This window comes from Medicago sativa, chromosome 3 (assembly GCF_051527215.1).
Source record: "Medicago sativa cultivar Bolivia chromosome 3, Bolivia_mono, whole genome shotgun sequence".
Taxonomy (NCBI): domain Eukaryota; kingdom Viridiplantae; phylum Streptophyta; class Magnoliopsida; order Fabales; family Fabaceae; genus Medicago; species Medicago sativa.
In genome coordinates this window covers 26,767,650-26,784,973 of record NC_140751.1, presented here as the reverse complement: position 1 = coordinate 26,784,973, position 17,324 = coordinate 26,767,650, and the positions used below count along the sequence as shown (strand labels likewise).

Sequence of the window (17,324 nt, the reverse complement as noted above, 5' to 3'; positions counted from 1 at the left end):
AAAAACAAAATCAATTTTCTCAATATTGTCACACGTGATTCATTCATATCCATAATGAATTAGTTAACACACACCGGCCACACACTTCATTGGTAAATTAACATCAGATATGAGAACAATTGACTGCACTTTTGCTGAGACCTTGAAAATTGAAGCTAAAGTCATTAAGAGGTAGGAGATGAGATCAGCTTCAACACAACAATGTTCTATATAAAGACACAACTAGCTGCTCAATTTCTTATTCATACCCCCCTTGAAACACAAACCTTGTTTTTTATATTTCTTTGATCATTTTGAACTATGGACGGCAAAGGAAATGGCAATGTTGGTGCTGCTGCAAACAATCCCAAGGACAACGTTGGCAATACCACTAAGGGTGATACAATGAAAGCACCTGGAGGAGATGGATCCAACATTTCAAGGGAGGAATTTGAGAAAAATCCTAAAGGCTATTTTGCTGATTTGCATGCTGCTCAAAAGGATAACAAGAAGAATTAGCTAGCCAGTTAATTTCCTTTTCTAATAATGTTATGGCTATGGTATTATATGTTCTGTAGAATATATTTTGTCATGTGCTAAGGAATAAATAAGAATTAATCTCTAAGTTTGTTTCCTACATTACCTGCACTGTTAATCTATAATAAAGCACTTTTCTTTGTTGGTCCCTCTTCTATACTTGTTTTGTCTCAAACTATTATTTTTTATGTTGAATTGATACTTTGCAAGCGTAATGATAATTTTTATCTTCTTTAATCAAGAACAAGAATAACTATCCAATTTCAAGCTGTTACTTTTGAATTAGATGCCTAGCTGGTGGTAGTGTATATGCATATTGTGGTTACAAATATTAAAATGTAATTTTATTGTAGGTCAATAAAATTACAATGCCACTTTGATGTTGTCAAACTTAGTCCAAATATTTACTAAGGGGCAAAAATTCAGCATAGAGAAAGGGGCAAAAATGCTTAAGAGACTTCATAGTAATTTGAAATCAAACACATTGAATGGTTTACTATTTGAACTCTATCAGTTGAATTTACTTACTCCTACCATGCCAGCCATCAAATTTACCTACATTAATATGTTTTCTATTGACTAAGTCTGATTGATTCAATTAAATAAGTAGAATTAAGAAGACCATTGAATTTTTAGTAAAGATATTGCTTCAAATTTCACTTTAGGTCTCATTAAGTGTCGGACAGACCCTATTTACCATCAAGCGATAATCTACTATAGGCCTTTTGATTTTTTTTCAAATGTTTGGTGAAGAGTGAACCAGACAAAATAATGTAATTTGTCTTTATAACCTATACAGTTTGCTTTGATGATAAAAAAACAAAACCCAAAATAACAAATCACAAATGTTATGTGATCCTTTCCTCCAAATTCATAAACGCCAAAAAGAAAGTAGCACAAATGAGTAATGATATCCAAGAGCAAGAATTGTACTCTGTATACATTCCATCAAGAAAGGATAATTAATTCATAAAGGCATATGATTGTCAAATTGAACGTCTACAAAAGCTTCCAGGCATATGAATTTCCATAAAAAATGACTTGTTAATTAAAGTAAGTGTTGCCAAACTTGGCTTCTTAAAATCTGAGAGGTTATTATGTGAAGAACGATAAGGAGTATGAAGATTAAGAAATATTGCTACTCTCACACACTGCTATGAGATCATAGAGAATCAAAACTATTAATGTGAGACTACAAAGCATAGTGTATACCTCCAATTTCACATTCTCTAAAATTTCCACTCATATTTTATATTGGGGTCATCTTCGTTGATGTAACTTATTTGCCAATAACATTTGAAGTGTTGTAGTCTAATATATTTCAAGTGGGAGTATTGTAGTCCAATCCATAATGAATATGTCAAATCAACAAAAACAACCCTAAAATATAATAGGGTGGAAATTCTAAAAAAAGTTAAAGTAGATAATCAAAATTTTAGTTTATAAAATGAGGGACCAAAATTTCTTTTTCCTTTTTTTTTTTTTTTTTTTTTTTTATAATATGAGGATCAAAATGAGGGACCAAAATTTCTTTTCCTTTTTTTAATACGAGAATCAAAAGTGCATTGGGGCAAAAAAGAAGAAAATAAAAAGTGAATCCTATGTTACCATTGGTGTTTTGATTTTAAAATTAAATGATTTGTATTTCTTTTTGGGAAATGCTAACTTGTGTCCATAAGGCACAAGTTAATAAGTCAAAAGTAGAAATATTTTATTGTAATTAATGCATTTGAATTTAATTTTTTTTACTTTTGATTAATTGAATGCACATAATTAAAAAAAAAATAATATATTTTTGCGTTGCTTAACATGTGCCCTAAGGACACAAGTTAACATGACCACTCATATCTTTTTTAACAATAAGTATACGAAAATATGATAGATTTTGAAGTATGTACCATATTCACTTGTTTTTCTTTAATAAAGATAAGAATATGAATGCAATAATTGCAAATTCCTGAAAATATTTAGGTACATACAACCTAAGTTTTATCCAAGTTAAATTGACAAAAGAGCGTCATTTTTTTTTTTTTGCATTGAATATAATGTTATATTAGCCATGCAAAATGAGATTTGACGAGAATCTCTCAATCCATAAATATTTTAATGAAAAGGCGTAACGTTTGAAAAAGATAAATACATATTGGTTTTTTAAAGTCAAATCACAACGCGGGAGTGGGAATATACACAACAAAAGTGGCTATAAAATGACTCCTTCACATCCGATTTTAATATATCATTTCTCAGTCTAAAGTAACATACACACCCACTTACCCTTTTCATTTTTCTCTTTTATCGTTTTGTACTTCAACCATGTCAAGCGGAAGGAAAGGTCGTGGGCGCCAAAAGATTGAGATGAAAAAAATGAGCAACGAGCGCAACATCCAAGTGACTTTCTCAAAGCGTCGTAGCGGGCTCTTCAAGAAAGTGTGTAGATGTTGCTCTCGTTGTATTCTCACCTAGTGAAAAGGTATTTTCTTTCGGTCATCCAAATGTTGATACGGTCATAGATCGCTATCTCTCTGGGGTCCCACCGCAAAACAATAGCACCATAGAATTTATTGAGGCTCACCGTAGCGCCAAAGTGTGTGAGCTCAATGCTGAGTTGATTCAAATCAATAACACACTAGACGAGGAGAAAAAGCATGGTGATGAGTTGAGTCTTTTGTGCAAGGCGTTCAAGGCTCAATTTTGGTGGGCTTGTCCGATTAATGGGATGAATAAGGCTCAGCTTGAATTATTCAAGAAGATTTTGGTGGAGCTTAAGAAACTTGTTGCTCATCATGCTGATAGGATTGCAATTCAGGGTGCTTTTGCTCAAACTTTTCCATTTTCTGTTGGTAATGATTTTTCCTCTAACATCCCTCTCCATTATCAGCCAAATCCTCAACAAATTGAGATGTTTTCGCCACAAATTTTTCATAACCCTATGTTGCAACCTCATTTAATTGGCTTCAACAATATGGGAGGAGGAGGAGGATATGGACCCCCAAGATTCTATTGAAGTTCTAGAGTCATTAAGTTCAGCTTCGCCACTTTACTTGTGTTGTATGAAAATCCATAACCAATTCAATTTCTCATCTATGCCCTCTCTTGAAACTCAAACTTTTGTTTACGAGTCTAATCATATCTCTGTTATCATTTTGAACTATATTAGATGGCAGAGGAAAGGGTAGTTATAAGTTTGTTGCCTAAAGTATATGCACCGTTGATCTATAATAAAGCACTTTTCTTTGTTGAATCCTCTTCTATACTTGTTTTCTCTAGTAAACCAGTAATTTTTATGCTAATTTGATACTTTGTATGCTTAATGACGATTTCATATCCTTTTTTATTAATCAAGAATGACTACATGTATGTTTGAATTGACATCAAGTTTGGTAGAATCGTAGTACGCCATTGTGATTTTGTTAAAATTGCAATTTAGAGTTCAATAAAAAATCACAAGAATCTAAATATTGAATACCATACCATACCATTTTGGTTTCTCTCTCTCTCTCTCTCTCTCTCTCTCTTGTCATTTCTCTCTCTCATCCTCATCTCTTCATTTTTTTCATTTGTCTCTCCTCACTCACAAAAATTGCATGGACTGCAGTCATGTGGCTAGCAACTGATCCAATTTCAAGTGATAATTTTGGACATCTATTAAGGTCAAGACCCTAGTTATACTGGATTAAAAAAAATGATCACATTAAATTTTAATTGACGCTATAAATCTATCAATGTGCATAAAGGAATTTGTTAAATACTTACTTCCTCATTCCGCATGTATAAATAAGCATTTGTTTTGCTTTTTTTCATCCTAAAAAGTTGATAATGTAGTTGATGTTTCATTTTATGTGTGAATATCTAAACTACCCTTTGTACATATGTGTATGTAATAAACTTCCCTTATTAAGAGTTTATTTGGAAAAGAAGCAATAAATGCATTTAAAAATTTGAAAAAATAATTATATTTAATTTAGGGACAAATTTTTATTCAAATTGATGCTTATATTTAGGGAAAGAGAGAGTATTATCAACGAATGTAGTGTACTAATTTGATTTCAATTAGTTGGTTGAAAAAAATACGAATGCAAAGCAGTTCTTATAAAACAAAATGCAAGGCAGTTACCAAACAGGAGTATAAATTAAAATACATTTCATCAGATAACATTAGGGTACAATAATTTGATGCATGTTTTGGACATTCATTTTTTGACATATGCAAGACTTGGAAACGTTTTCATCTTAACCAGATTCAGAAATACAAAAGGACAATTTTCATGTGAACTATTGGTATATAGTACCAGTTTGCTAACCTTTTCATCACAACATTAGAGTATAATATCTTCACTAAATTCATTGCATCAATTGCACTGCATAAAAAAACATTAGCAGGCATGAATGTTTGTCTACACCTCCCACCAACTTCAACTAGACTAGAAAACTGTTGAAGTTAGTAGCTGTTTTTATTTGTTTCTGCTTTTCTGTCTAATAAATCCTATTAATAAGGAAGTAAGGTTGTTTTGTTATCCTTTAAATTAGGAACCGTTGCTGACTTCTTTTAGTTTGATTTAGTCATTAAGATATTTTCCCTCTTTGTAGCTAAGTTATTGTTAGTGGCTAACCCACATTTAGATGTGGTGGTTCTGGTGTAAGGCTATTTAAAAAGCCATTTTGTGTTTTCAATAAAAAAAGAGTACTTTCCCTTCAAATTTCCATTTTTTCTATCTGATACATAACATTTGGTATCAGAGCTCCACAAGGGGCCTGATAACCTGAAGCAGCAGTCTTCTGTGAACATAGGCAATGGCAACTGAAGGGAGCAGTAGCGGATTTGTGCAGCCAGCAATTCCGAAGCTTGATGGTCATTATGATCATTGGAGTTTGTTGATGGAGAATTTTTTTAGATCAAAGGAATATTGGGGACTGATTGAGGAAGGAATTCCAGAAGTAAGGGATGAAACAACCTTGACTGATGCACAGTTAAAGGCGAGAAACGAATTGAAGCTGAAGGATCTAAAGGCAAAGAATTACTTGTATCAAGCAATTGATCGAGTTGTTCTCGAAACCATTCTTAAGAAGGATACTTCCGAAGACATATGGGACTCCTTAAAGAAGAAGTATCAAGGCAATAGTAGAGTCAAGCGCGCTCAATTACAAGCTCTTCGTAAAGAGTTTGAAATTCTGCACATGAAGGCTGGAGAATCTGTTGATGAGTATTTTGCAAGGACGTTGACGATTGCAAACCGAATGAGGATACATGGAGATAAGATGGAAGATGTGACAATTATAGAGAAAATTTTACGCTCTATGACATCTAAGTTTGACTATGTCGTGTGTTCAATAGAAGAATCAAATGACATCGACACCATGTCAGTAGATGAATTACAAAGTTCCTTATTAGTGCATCAACAACGCATGTCAAATCATGTTGAGGAAGAGCAAGCTCTCAAAGTGACTCATGCTGGAAATTTTTCTGGAAGAAGCGGTGGCCGAGGAAGCTTTAGAGGAAGAGGCAGGGGACGTGGTCGTGGCACTAGAGAAGGAAGTTCTTACAGGTCATCCATTGAATGCTACAATTGTCACAAAATTGGCCACTTTCAATGGGAATGTCCTGGTAAAACAGAAGAAAAGGCAAACTTTATTAAAGCAGATGAGGAAGAATTATTATTGATGGCTTACATGGAGAACAAGCAAGCTGAAAATAGGGAGATCTGGTACCTTGATTCTGGATGCAGCAATCACATGACAGGTAACAAAAACCTTTTCTGTGATTTAAATGAAAGTTTTCGACAAAGTGTCAAGCTTGGTAATGACTCTAGCATGAGTGTTATGGGAAAAGGAAGTGTTAAAGTGCAGATGAACAAGAAGATGCAGAAAATAGATAATGTGTATTATGTACCAAAACTTAAAAGCAATCTGATTAGCCTGGGACAATTGCAAGAAACAGGTTATGCAATTGTAATTCAGAAGGGAACCTGCCAAATTCATGATCCAAAAGATGGATTAGTTGTTGCTGTTAAGATGTCTGCAAATCGAATGTTTCAATTAAAAAAGGAGACCGTTGAAGATCAAACTTGTCTCAAAGTATCTATTTCAGATCCTTCATGGTTATGGCATTACAGGTTCGGACATTTAAACTTTAATGGACTCAGAACCTTGCAGCAAAAATAAATGGTGAAAGGGCTGCCTCAAATTAAAACTCCATCTCATGTATGTGAAGAATGTGTGATTGCAAAGCAGCACGAAATGTTTAGGAGATTCAAAGCAAGAGTTGAAAATGAGACAAATCAACTTATTCAATGCCTTCGAATAGATCGTGGGGGAGAATACACATCAAGGGAGTTTGTGGATTTGTGTGAAAGAAATGGAATCAGGAGACAATTGACTGCAGCATACACACCGCATCAAAATGGTGTGTCGGAGAGGAAAAATAGAACTATCATGAATATGGTGAGAAGTTTGCTAGCAAATAAGAATGTACCAAAGAATTTTTGGCCAGAGGCAGTTAATTGGAGTGTTCATATTCTCAATCGATGTCCAATATTTTCTGTGTAGAATATGACACCAGAAGAAGCTTGGTCTGGTCGCAAACCAGTCGTTGATCACTTTAGAGTATTTGGCTGCATAGCATATGTGCATGTTCCTGACCCGAAGAGAAAGAAACTTGATAATAAGGGAGAGAAATGTGTTCTTCTTGGCGTAAGTGAAGAGTCTAAGGCCTATCGTCTTTACAATCCTTTAACAAAGAAGATTTGTATTTCTAAAGATGTTGTGTTTGATGAAAGCATCAGTTGGAATTGGGAAAGTCCAAATAAAGGTATATCAGTGGCTCTTGAACTAGAGGACAATGAAAGTACAGAAATAGAAGAGGATGTACATAGTGATTTGGAAGAATTAAATGAACTTGGTGGATCTGATCATGGAAGTGAAGATGCTGAAACTCCACTACAAAATATTCAGCGCCAAAGGCAGAGACTGGTTTGGATGAATGATTACACAAGTGGTGAAGGGCTCTCAGATGAAGAGACATTGGCTCACTTTGTTGCTGGAAGTGATACCATTTCATTCGATGAGGCAATTAAAAGTGCAAGGTGGAGAAAGGCTATGGATTTGGAGATTGAAGCAATTGAAAGAAATAATACATGGGAGTTAGTGGAGCTTCCAGAAGGAGAAAAACCAGTGGGAGTAAAATGGATTTACAAAACAAAGCTAAATGAAAAAGGAGAAATTGACAAGTTCAAGGCTCGTTTAGTAGCTAAAGGGTACGCTCAAGAGTATGAAGTGGATTATTCTGAAGTATTTGCTCTAGTCGCAAGGCATGACACAATTAGAATGGTTATCTCATTGGCTGCTCTAAATAATTGGACTGTGTTTCAACTTGATGTCAAGTCTGCATTTTTACATGGAGAGCTTTTGGAACAAGTTTTTGTCGAACAACCTCCAGGGTATATAAAGAATGGAAGCAAACATATGGTTTATAAGTTGAAAAGAGCTCTTTATGGATTGAAACAAGCTCCTCGAGCTTGGTACAGTCGGATTGACACCTATTTCAGCCAGGCGGGTTTTCACAAATGTCCTTATGAGCATACACTTTACATCAAAACTGGAGACAAAGGTAATTTTTTGATTGTGTGTTTGTATGTTGATGACTTGATATTTACCAAAAATGATGAATTCTTATTTAGAGAGTTTAAACAATCCATGATGAAAGAATTTGAGATGACTGATTTGGGAGTGATGAAATACTTCCTTGGCATAGAAGTGATTCAATCTGCAGAGGGCATTTTTATTTGTCAAAAGAAATATGCTCAAGAAGTATTGGAAAGGTTTAAAATGGATGATTGTAATCCAGTTCAGATCCCTATAGTTCCTGGAACTAAACTTACTCGGGATGATGAAGGAATGAAGATTGACAGCACCTACTATAAACAAATGGTTGGAAGTCTGATGTACATGACAGCCACTCGACCAGATTTAATGTATGTTGTCAGCCTTGTTAGCAGGTTTATGGAGTTACCAACTGAAGTTCATCATCAAGCAGTAAAAAAAATACTTCGCTACTTGAAAGGTACTGTTAATTATGGCTTGTTCTATAAGAAGAGTGAAATAAATGTGCTAGTTGGTTTCAGTGACAGTGATTATGCTGGTGATTTAGATGATCGCAAAAGTACTTCTGGGTATGTTTTTCTCTTAAGTGGAGCTGCAGTCTCTTGGTCTTCAAAGAAACAGCCTGTTGTGACTTTATCTACAACTGAAGCAGAATTTATAGCTGCTGCAGCATGTGCTTGTCAAGGTATTTGGCTTAGAAGAATTTTGGAAGAGGTAAAATGCACACAACAAGGTCCACTTATGTTATTTTGCGATAACAGTTCAGCTATTAAATTGTCAAAAAATCCAGTTTTACATGGAAGAAACAAACACATTGATGTGAGGTTTCATTTTCTCCGTGATCTTGCTAAAGAGGGAGTTGTGGAACTTTGTTACTGCAAAAGTGATGAGCAAATTGCCTACATCTTTACAAAACCTCTGAAAGTTGATTCCTATTTGAAGTTAAGGGCATTACTTGGCATGTGTTCGATTGAAGAAATAAACTGATTGCTTATGAACATTCAGTTTAAGGGAGAGTGTTGAAGTTAGTAGCTGTTTTTATTTGTTTCTGCTTTTCTGTCTAATAAATCCTATTAATTATGAAGTAAGGTTGTTTTGTTATCCTTTAAATTAGGAACCGTTGCTGACTTCTTTTAGTTTGATTTAGTCATTAAGATATTTTCCCTCTTTGTAGCTAAGTTATTGTTAGTGGCTAACCCACGTTTAGATGTGGTGGTTCTGGTGTAAGGCTATTTAAAAAGCCATTTTGTGTTTTCAATAAAAAAAGAGTACTTTCCCTTCAAATTTCCATTTTTTCTATCTGATACATAACATTAACACCTCATTGTAAAAACCAAACACGACAAACCGATCAACCAAAATAAGCCCTATATTGATTTTAAACATTATCAATTCATCTTTCCTCATATATCCTCAATGCAGATCTAATTTTCTGATTAAAAGCGTATTTCAACTTCCATCAAATCATCCTAAATAAGCTTATCTAAAAACAATTACCCTAAATCAAAAAAAAAAGTCTATAAAATTTTGAAAGAAAAAAAATCAACTTTTTAAAGGGATAATCAATGAGCATATGAGCAAATAATTCAACACATGAATACAAAGTTAATCGAAGTTGATAAAGACTAACCAATGTGCAAAGAATTCAACAACATATAGAAATATCCAGGTACACATATCCAATAGTTTGCTGAATAAGGTAAGATATACAAATTTGCAAAAAGGCGCCATATTTTTACATTGAATTTCCTGCCATAAAAGGCATGCAAAGGAGATTTGATAAGAATCTCCTAATCTAGTAAATTATCAATAAGAAAAGATGCAACATTTGAAAAAGATAGCCACGGTTGGTATTCAAAGAAAAATCATAATACAATACTTAAAACACATACACACAAAAGTTGACTATATAAAATGACCCCTTCACACCCAACTTCAATGTCTCATTTCTTACTCTACGATAACAAACACACCCACCCTTTTCTTTTCTTTGTTCTCTCTATGTGTCAGCCATGTCGAGTGGAAAGAAAGGCCGAGGTCGCCTAAAGATCGAGATGAAAAAGATGAGCAACGAGAGCAACCTACAAGTGACTTTCTCAAAGCGTCGTAGCTGACTCTTCAAGAAAGCTAGTGAGCTTTGCACCCTTTGTGGTGCAGATACTGCTCTCGTTGTATTCTCACCTAGTGGAAAGGTATTTTCCTTTGGTCACCCGAATCTTCATACGGTCATAGACCACTATCTTTCTCTTGTACCACCACAAAACTACAACACCATGCAACTCATTGAGGCTCACCGCAATGCCAACGTTCGTGAACTCAATGCTCAGATGACTCAAATCAACAACACACTGGATGCCGAGAAGAAGATTGACGATGAGCTGAGCCATTTGCTCAAGGAAACGGAGATTAATTTTTGGTGGGCTTGTCCGGTTGACGGAATGAATAAGGATCAACTTGAATTATTCAAAAAGGCATTGGAGGTGCTTAAGAAACTTCTAATTCAACATGCTACAACTCGAACTCTTCCATTTTTTGCTGGCAATGCTTCTTTCTCGAACATTTATCTCCATGATCAGCCAAATACTCAACAATCTGAAATGTTGCCATCACATTATTTTTCAAAATCCTATGTTGCAATCGCAGCCTCATTTGTTTGATAGATCAATGATGCTTCACCATGGCCAGGGGCGGATGCATGTTGGAGCTATGTGGGACTATAGCTCCACATAATTTTCCCTATTTTTTTATTTTTAGTAGATAAAACACATATAGCACACACGCACGGTAGCAACTGCAAGTGTTGAACATGTTTTTTCAGCTATGAAAGTTGTGAAGAGTAACCTATGTAATAAAATGAGTAATCAGTGGTTAAGAGATACTCTATTAACAATTAGCAATGATGTCATTTTATCTCATTTTCAACAAATGGATATGAGTTGATTTTCATTGTAATGTATTTTATCAAACAATGAGGTAATAATATTTGTCGATTAAAAAAAATTGTTTGTATTATTATTTATTTGAAATTTTAGCTCCACGTGTACCTAAAGTCTGGATCCGTCCCTGACCATGGCTTCAATAATATGGTGTAATAATAATGTTCTGTAGAATATATTGCCAGAGACTATGGAATAAATAAGAATTAATCCTAAGTTTGTGCCTAATTTACTTTGTTGGTCCCTCTGCTATGCTTGTTTTTGTCTACTATATTTTTTTTGTTGTTTTGATACTTTTCATGCGTAATGATAATTTTTATATCCTTTAATCAAGGATAACTACCAATATGTTTGATTTTTCTTCTGTCTAGTTATGCATAGCTGATATGATGGCACAAGGGTGTGTGTCTAGAATTATCAGCATAGGCGGCAAAATAATTAGTAGAATGGTTTACTGTTGGAACTCTATCCATTGAATTTACTGTCTGATTTCATGCCAACAATCAAATCCACCTATTATATTAGTAGTTGGTGATATAAAACGCTCATATAATATGATACTCTCTGACCTTAAATATAAATAAAAGGGAAATGCTTAGTAGTACGCATAAATACAATACGAAAATGCAAGAATTTGTTTACGGACTGCTTTTTTAAGTGCAACCAACTCCTGTATGCCATTAAGTGCAAGTGTTATATTATTGTTATTTATTAAAAATTATTGTTAACTAACCAGCCTGTATTGTGGTAAGCAGAACTTATATTAATTTTATTATTATTTAAAAAACACTACAGTTGTGTGTATTCGTCAAATCCCGTATGCAAGCCGTCCGTACCATTTAGCACTGCTCTAAATAAAAATAGATCTAAAAAAATTGATGTATTTGATTTAAAATTTGAACCAAATACATCGATTTCCCCTATAACTAAGCTTACCCATATTCATTTTCATAGGATGACCACAACAAACACCCCTTCTCCGGGTTTTTCTTCCTCCAAACCCTCTCATTATCAATCCGTTATTTTAACGCGCTGTTTGTTTGTTTCAATTCAAACTTAGAACTCCTATATCTCTCCAACCCTAACCCTAACCCTAATTTCTCTTTCCCTCCTTTCAGTGAAGAATCCATGGCAGCAGATTGGTCTCAGCTTCCAAAGGAACTTCTTCAATTAATATCTGAAAAACTCAACAACGATGAATTTTATCTCATTCGTTTTCGTTCCGTCTGTCCCTCGTGGCGATCTTCCATCTCAAACTTCCATTACAACAACATTGATTCCTTGGGCCCCAAACTATACAAACACAGCATCTTTCTCATCAAACCACCTACAACACCAAACCAACAACAAATCCTCCACCGCCCTTGGTTGATCAGAATCGGACCAGATTCCGATGGTAAAACCAAATTCTGGCACCCACTTTTACCTCATGAACGTTTACCTCCACTCCGTCGTGTGCTTGACTTCAACCAACTCTCTGTCTACAATCTCGGACATGTGTTATACGTAAATGACAGATTACTTCTTTGCAAGCTCGGACATGTGGTATACAGAACTGGTCGTACTGTGATGATCAGACCGGACTTGAGCGTACATTTGGTGGCTGGGCCGTTCATTGGTGGCGACATTAAATTCCTGGTCGAGAGTGAAGGTGATATGTTGCTTGTTGATAGATATATAAGTAACGGTGGTGATGATGATGTAAGGATCAATGTGTTTAAGCTTGATGAGAAAGAGAAGAAGTGGGTTAAGTTGGCAAATTTAAGGGATAGGGTTTTGTTTTTGGGGGAAGGCTGTTCGTTCTCTGCTTCTGCGTCGGATTTGGGTTGGGAAAATGGGAATTTAGTGATCTATTGTAAAGGCAATGCTATGAAGTTTGAAATGAGTGTTTTTCGCTTGGACCAAGGTCAGGTTTTGCTTTTGTCTGATTATCCTGACTACTTCAAGTTGTTCTTGCCACCTCCGGAGTGGATCGAAAGGCTGCTTTTATAATAGGGTATGTTATCTAGCTTGCATTAAGTTTCTAATGTGATAGTAATCGATATTGCATTCTTGTGCTTCTGTTCCCTTTGTTACTGTGTGTAAACTTTTCAACAAGTAGTTATAAAAATAGGAATATTTAATATCTTACATTTTGAATGAGTTTTTCTAACCAATACCTTCTTGTATAAGTTTGAATTGGTGTCTGGACTTCTATTTTTTATTAAGTTTCTTAATTTAACTTTTTCATTTACAACTCGCTTCGTTTTTTCCTAACCGAGGAACTGAATACTTAACTAGGGCCTACTACTTACATGTAAGGGATTGACACGTGCAACATGAGATTTAATGTAAGGACTATAGGTCTTCGATATTGTTAAGATATTAGAATTTAGTAGAGGTTTACTAGCTATTAGCTAATGTTATAAACCTGAAGTGAGTAATTATAGGGTTGCCAGGTTAAGCCGACCCTTCAACAATAGAAAAATATCCCTGAGTAGTGGAAGACTCTGCCATCTGCCTTAGAGAAATGCTAGGGTCAGTCGCTCAAAGATTTATACACAAATACTCTCTCAATGTATGGTGCCACATTTTCACTTTTATCAACATTTTACTTGTTTAACGATTTTTAAAGTTGGGAAATCTTTTAATACTTTCTTTTTGTTATTGGCGACTCAAAGGTCATCTCTGTAAATGCTTGCACGCCAACACCGTCACTTTGTAATCCTCACTTCTCTGAGTAATCTATCTTAGGCCTTAAAAGACTGTGATTGCATGTATGGAAAAAATTCATTGTATGGAAGCCATGAACAGTCAAAATCTCACTCTTAAACAAGCCAAGCAACGTGTTTAAGGGAGAGTGTGTGAGCAAGTGTTAGTAGCATTCCTCATCTGCTTTAACCTGTTTTTTTGGCATAAAGCTTAAGTCAAAATTAGTAGTGCATCCTGCCACGAAGACAACAATGGCCATACTTTGTAATAAGAAGAGGGAAAACTATTGAGTTTGTATGGAGATTTCTGCAAATCGGTTTTTGGTTAGATGTTCTGGTTTTGAGGGAAGAGTGGAGTCAGAGGTAGTTGCAAAGTTTTTAAGAGAAAGTCGACGTAGGTCAATACAAGAAGTTTTAAAATAAATCTTATTGGTTATAAAACTATTTATATCTTTTAGTAACAAAATACCCGAAAAATACAGCGGAAAAAAATGGCCGATGAGTTGCTTCCTAATTCCTGAATGAAATACTTAAATATGCTTGCAGATCCATACCATGATTCTGTTTGTATCTAATTTCTATAGAATGATCCTATTAGTCCTGTGATATTTGTTATATTACACCTTCAGTTTATTTACTGTATCCATAAGTTGTGGTGAAAATGCTAAGAAATAGTACCAGTTTGCTTAATCCCATCATGGTTTCAAATTTCCTTGTCCCAATTAGTGTTCATTGTCCTTGTGATATTTTTCTACAATGGTGTTATACTAATAGTCTTGGATTGGAAATAAAGCTTTAGTTGGTGAATGTAGTGTAGGTATTATAAAACTTTTACTTCTGCATGTTTGGTTGATTAGGATTTAGCAGGCTGATGATATGGGCTAAAACACAGGTATTATAAAACTTTCTATTAGTCTTGTTTCATGACTTAGGCTAAGCATTGCCGTTAGAATCTCTGTTGTCAATAGCGGCCGCGCCCGCCGCTATGGCAGACTTGAGCGGAAAAATCAGGACCACAGCACCAGGCCGCGTCGGCACGTGGCAAAAGTGGAAAGCGGCCAAAGCAGACCTATAAATAGTAAAACAATAATTTGTCCTGGTTGTATATAATTGGTATTAGCCATTTTCGATTTTGCTATCCCTTTTATTTCATACGATGAATGCTTAATGAAATTTTGAGTAATGTTTAAGGTATTTTAGTATTTCTTTTTGAATAGTATGGTATCTAGTATTAAATTTATTAGTGGCCGCACCACCGAAACAGCGCCCGCACCGCGCTCCGCACCAATTATTGGGTTGTCCACGCCGCGCCGCATTTCTGAATTGACAACAGAGGTTAGAATAACTGAGCAACCAGAAGTAGAAGTTTTATAATACCCGTGTTGTAGTCCAGAGCGTCAGCCTCCTAATCAAGCAAACATGCAGAAGTCAATTTTCAGTAACAGTTTGATTTTATTTCTATATCTGTAACAAATTAAACATGAAGACCTGTAGTTGCATTGTGGAATAGTATTAATAAATGATAAGTAACAGTTTTATTTGATAACTTTGTCAATATTGTTCCTAAAGTAGTCTAGTGCAACTTTTGTCACTCTATTTCAATTAAAGTTATTCCTACATTCATTTACTTAAGATGTCTTGATTTTGTCTACTCTATGCCGCCATGCTTCTTTCTTTGTCTCTGATATTAAACTACTGTACATGTTTTTCATCATAGGTTATATATCTTAGTTGTGCAATAGAAGAACCAATATTAAGCTTTCTTTCAATAAAAACAAAAATCTGAAGCTTTGTTATGTTGTGGAGACTCAAGGAGGAACAAATGACAAAGAGAGGAGCAACGGAAGGAGAGACTTGATGTTTGCTGCAGCTGCTGGAGTTGCAATGGCGTGATTTCTCGCAATTGAGTAGGGTTTTGGTTTATTTTTCTTGATTTGCAATGTACAATGGGGTTGTTGTGTTTAGATTTCATCTAATCGTTACTGTACTACTATATATACTAGTTGTTCATAAAAGCTTAAACTTTGCTTCATCTCTTATAGTGTCACCAGTTTAATGCTCAAACAAGGTATTAAGTAATTAAATTTCATTCATCAAAATATTAACTTTGTTTAGAATCAGTCCCATTACCTTTTGGGTTTTTGCTTTTCCTTGTTTGCTTAATTAGAATTTGATAATTTCTAGTTCGAGTTGAAATTTTGGGTTTTTGGTTTGAGAATTTATTTTGAGTTTTTAGTTTCAAGTTTAGTCACATTACTTTCTGAATTTTTTTTCCCCCTAATACCCGTATAAACCGACCCGAAAACCTTTCACTTGCTCGGCCCAAAACCCTTCTAAACCGTAGGGAATAATGGGCGGAGACGGGCTACTATGTGACAACCGTGGTTTAGGCTGGAGTTGGGGTTTAGGCCTGAACCCGCCCGTTGTCCCCAGTGAGCTAATTAGATTATAATTATAAAATGGGTTTTTCTAACCTGTGCAAGATTGCAAAGGATAAGAGGTATTTATTGCACTCACTTTTACAGGTTTCTACACATCTTATTAATGATGACCCCACTTCCTTGAAAATTGATTTTTTTCCTTCTCTCCTCTGTTATTATTTTTCACGTTTTATTCTTCTTCCTACTCTCAGTGAGTTAATTCCTTAATCATTTATTTTTTTTATTTCACGTTTTTTTTTTCCTTCATTGTTCTTGTTCTTTATTTTAATTGTTCTTCAATTGTTGTTTCACGTTTTGTTCTTCAAATGTTATTTCACCTTTTGTTCTTCATTTATTCTCAATTGTTCTTACTAAGTTAATACAATTATTTGGGGCGGTAGGGGTTTTTGGTGCTGGCAGCTGAGATCTTTTCTGGTATAGCAGCGCATGTCAGCAGCATTTAGTGGTTTTAGTTTGCCTCTCAAGGACTGGTGTGGTTGGTTGTTCTGTGTTATGGACGCCACTTGCTTTGTGTAGAGTCTGTTTACTACTGTTTTCTGTTTCCACTTGGTGTAGGCGGCTTGTGCCATCTTTGCCTTATATTGGCTTTTGTTTGTCGTACTGATTCAGGCATTATGCTCTTCTTGTGCTAGCCAATTAATGATAATTGTTCAGGCTGAGTATGTTTTAGCAGTGTTGGGATGATTTTTTTTTTTGTTATTTGAACGTCGTCATTTTGAGTTTTGGTTCTATTGTCAATTTGAACACCGTTATTTTAAATTTGGTTGTATTGCTATCAATTTGAACACCGTAGTTTTGAACACCGTCGTTTTAAACGCCGTCATTTTGAGTTTTGGTTCTATTGTCAATTTGAACACCGTCATTTCGAACACCGTAGTTTTGAACACCGTCATTTTAAACGCAGTCATTGGGACACCGTAGCATAAGCCGACTCTTCACCAATTTTTACATTGAAATATTGATGTTTTTGCATGGAGTATGTGTTATAGGAGTGAGTTTGATGTGAAAAAAAAATTGTGTTTCAAAGAAGAAGACTCGTAAGTGTGTAAGCAGAGGAGAAGGAAAATATAAAACGTGAAAAAAAAAGAACAAAAATAAAAAGTGAAAAATGTTAACAGATGAGAGAGGAGAGAAGGAAAAAATAA

General features: G+C 34.9%; 2 pseudogenes; both read left to right on the top strand.

Annotated features, from left to right (window-relative positions):
- Positions 1 to 2,829: 2,829 nt before the first annotated feature.
- Positions 2,830 to 3,520, top strand: LOC146936787 (agamous-like MADS-box protein AGL62; annotated as a pseudogene).
- A 6,604-nt stretch (positions 3,521 to 10,124) lies between these two features.
- LOC146936786 (agamous-like MADS-box protein AGL62) lies at positions 10,125 to 13,040 on the top strand (annotated as a pseudogene).
- The last annotated feature ends 4,284 nt before the right edge of the window (positions 13,041 to 17,324 follow it).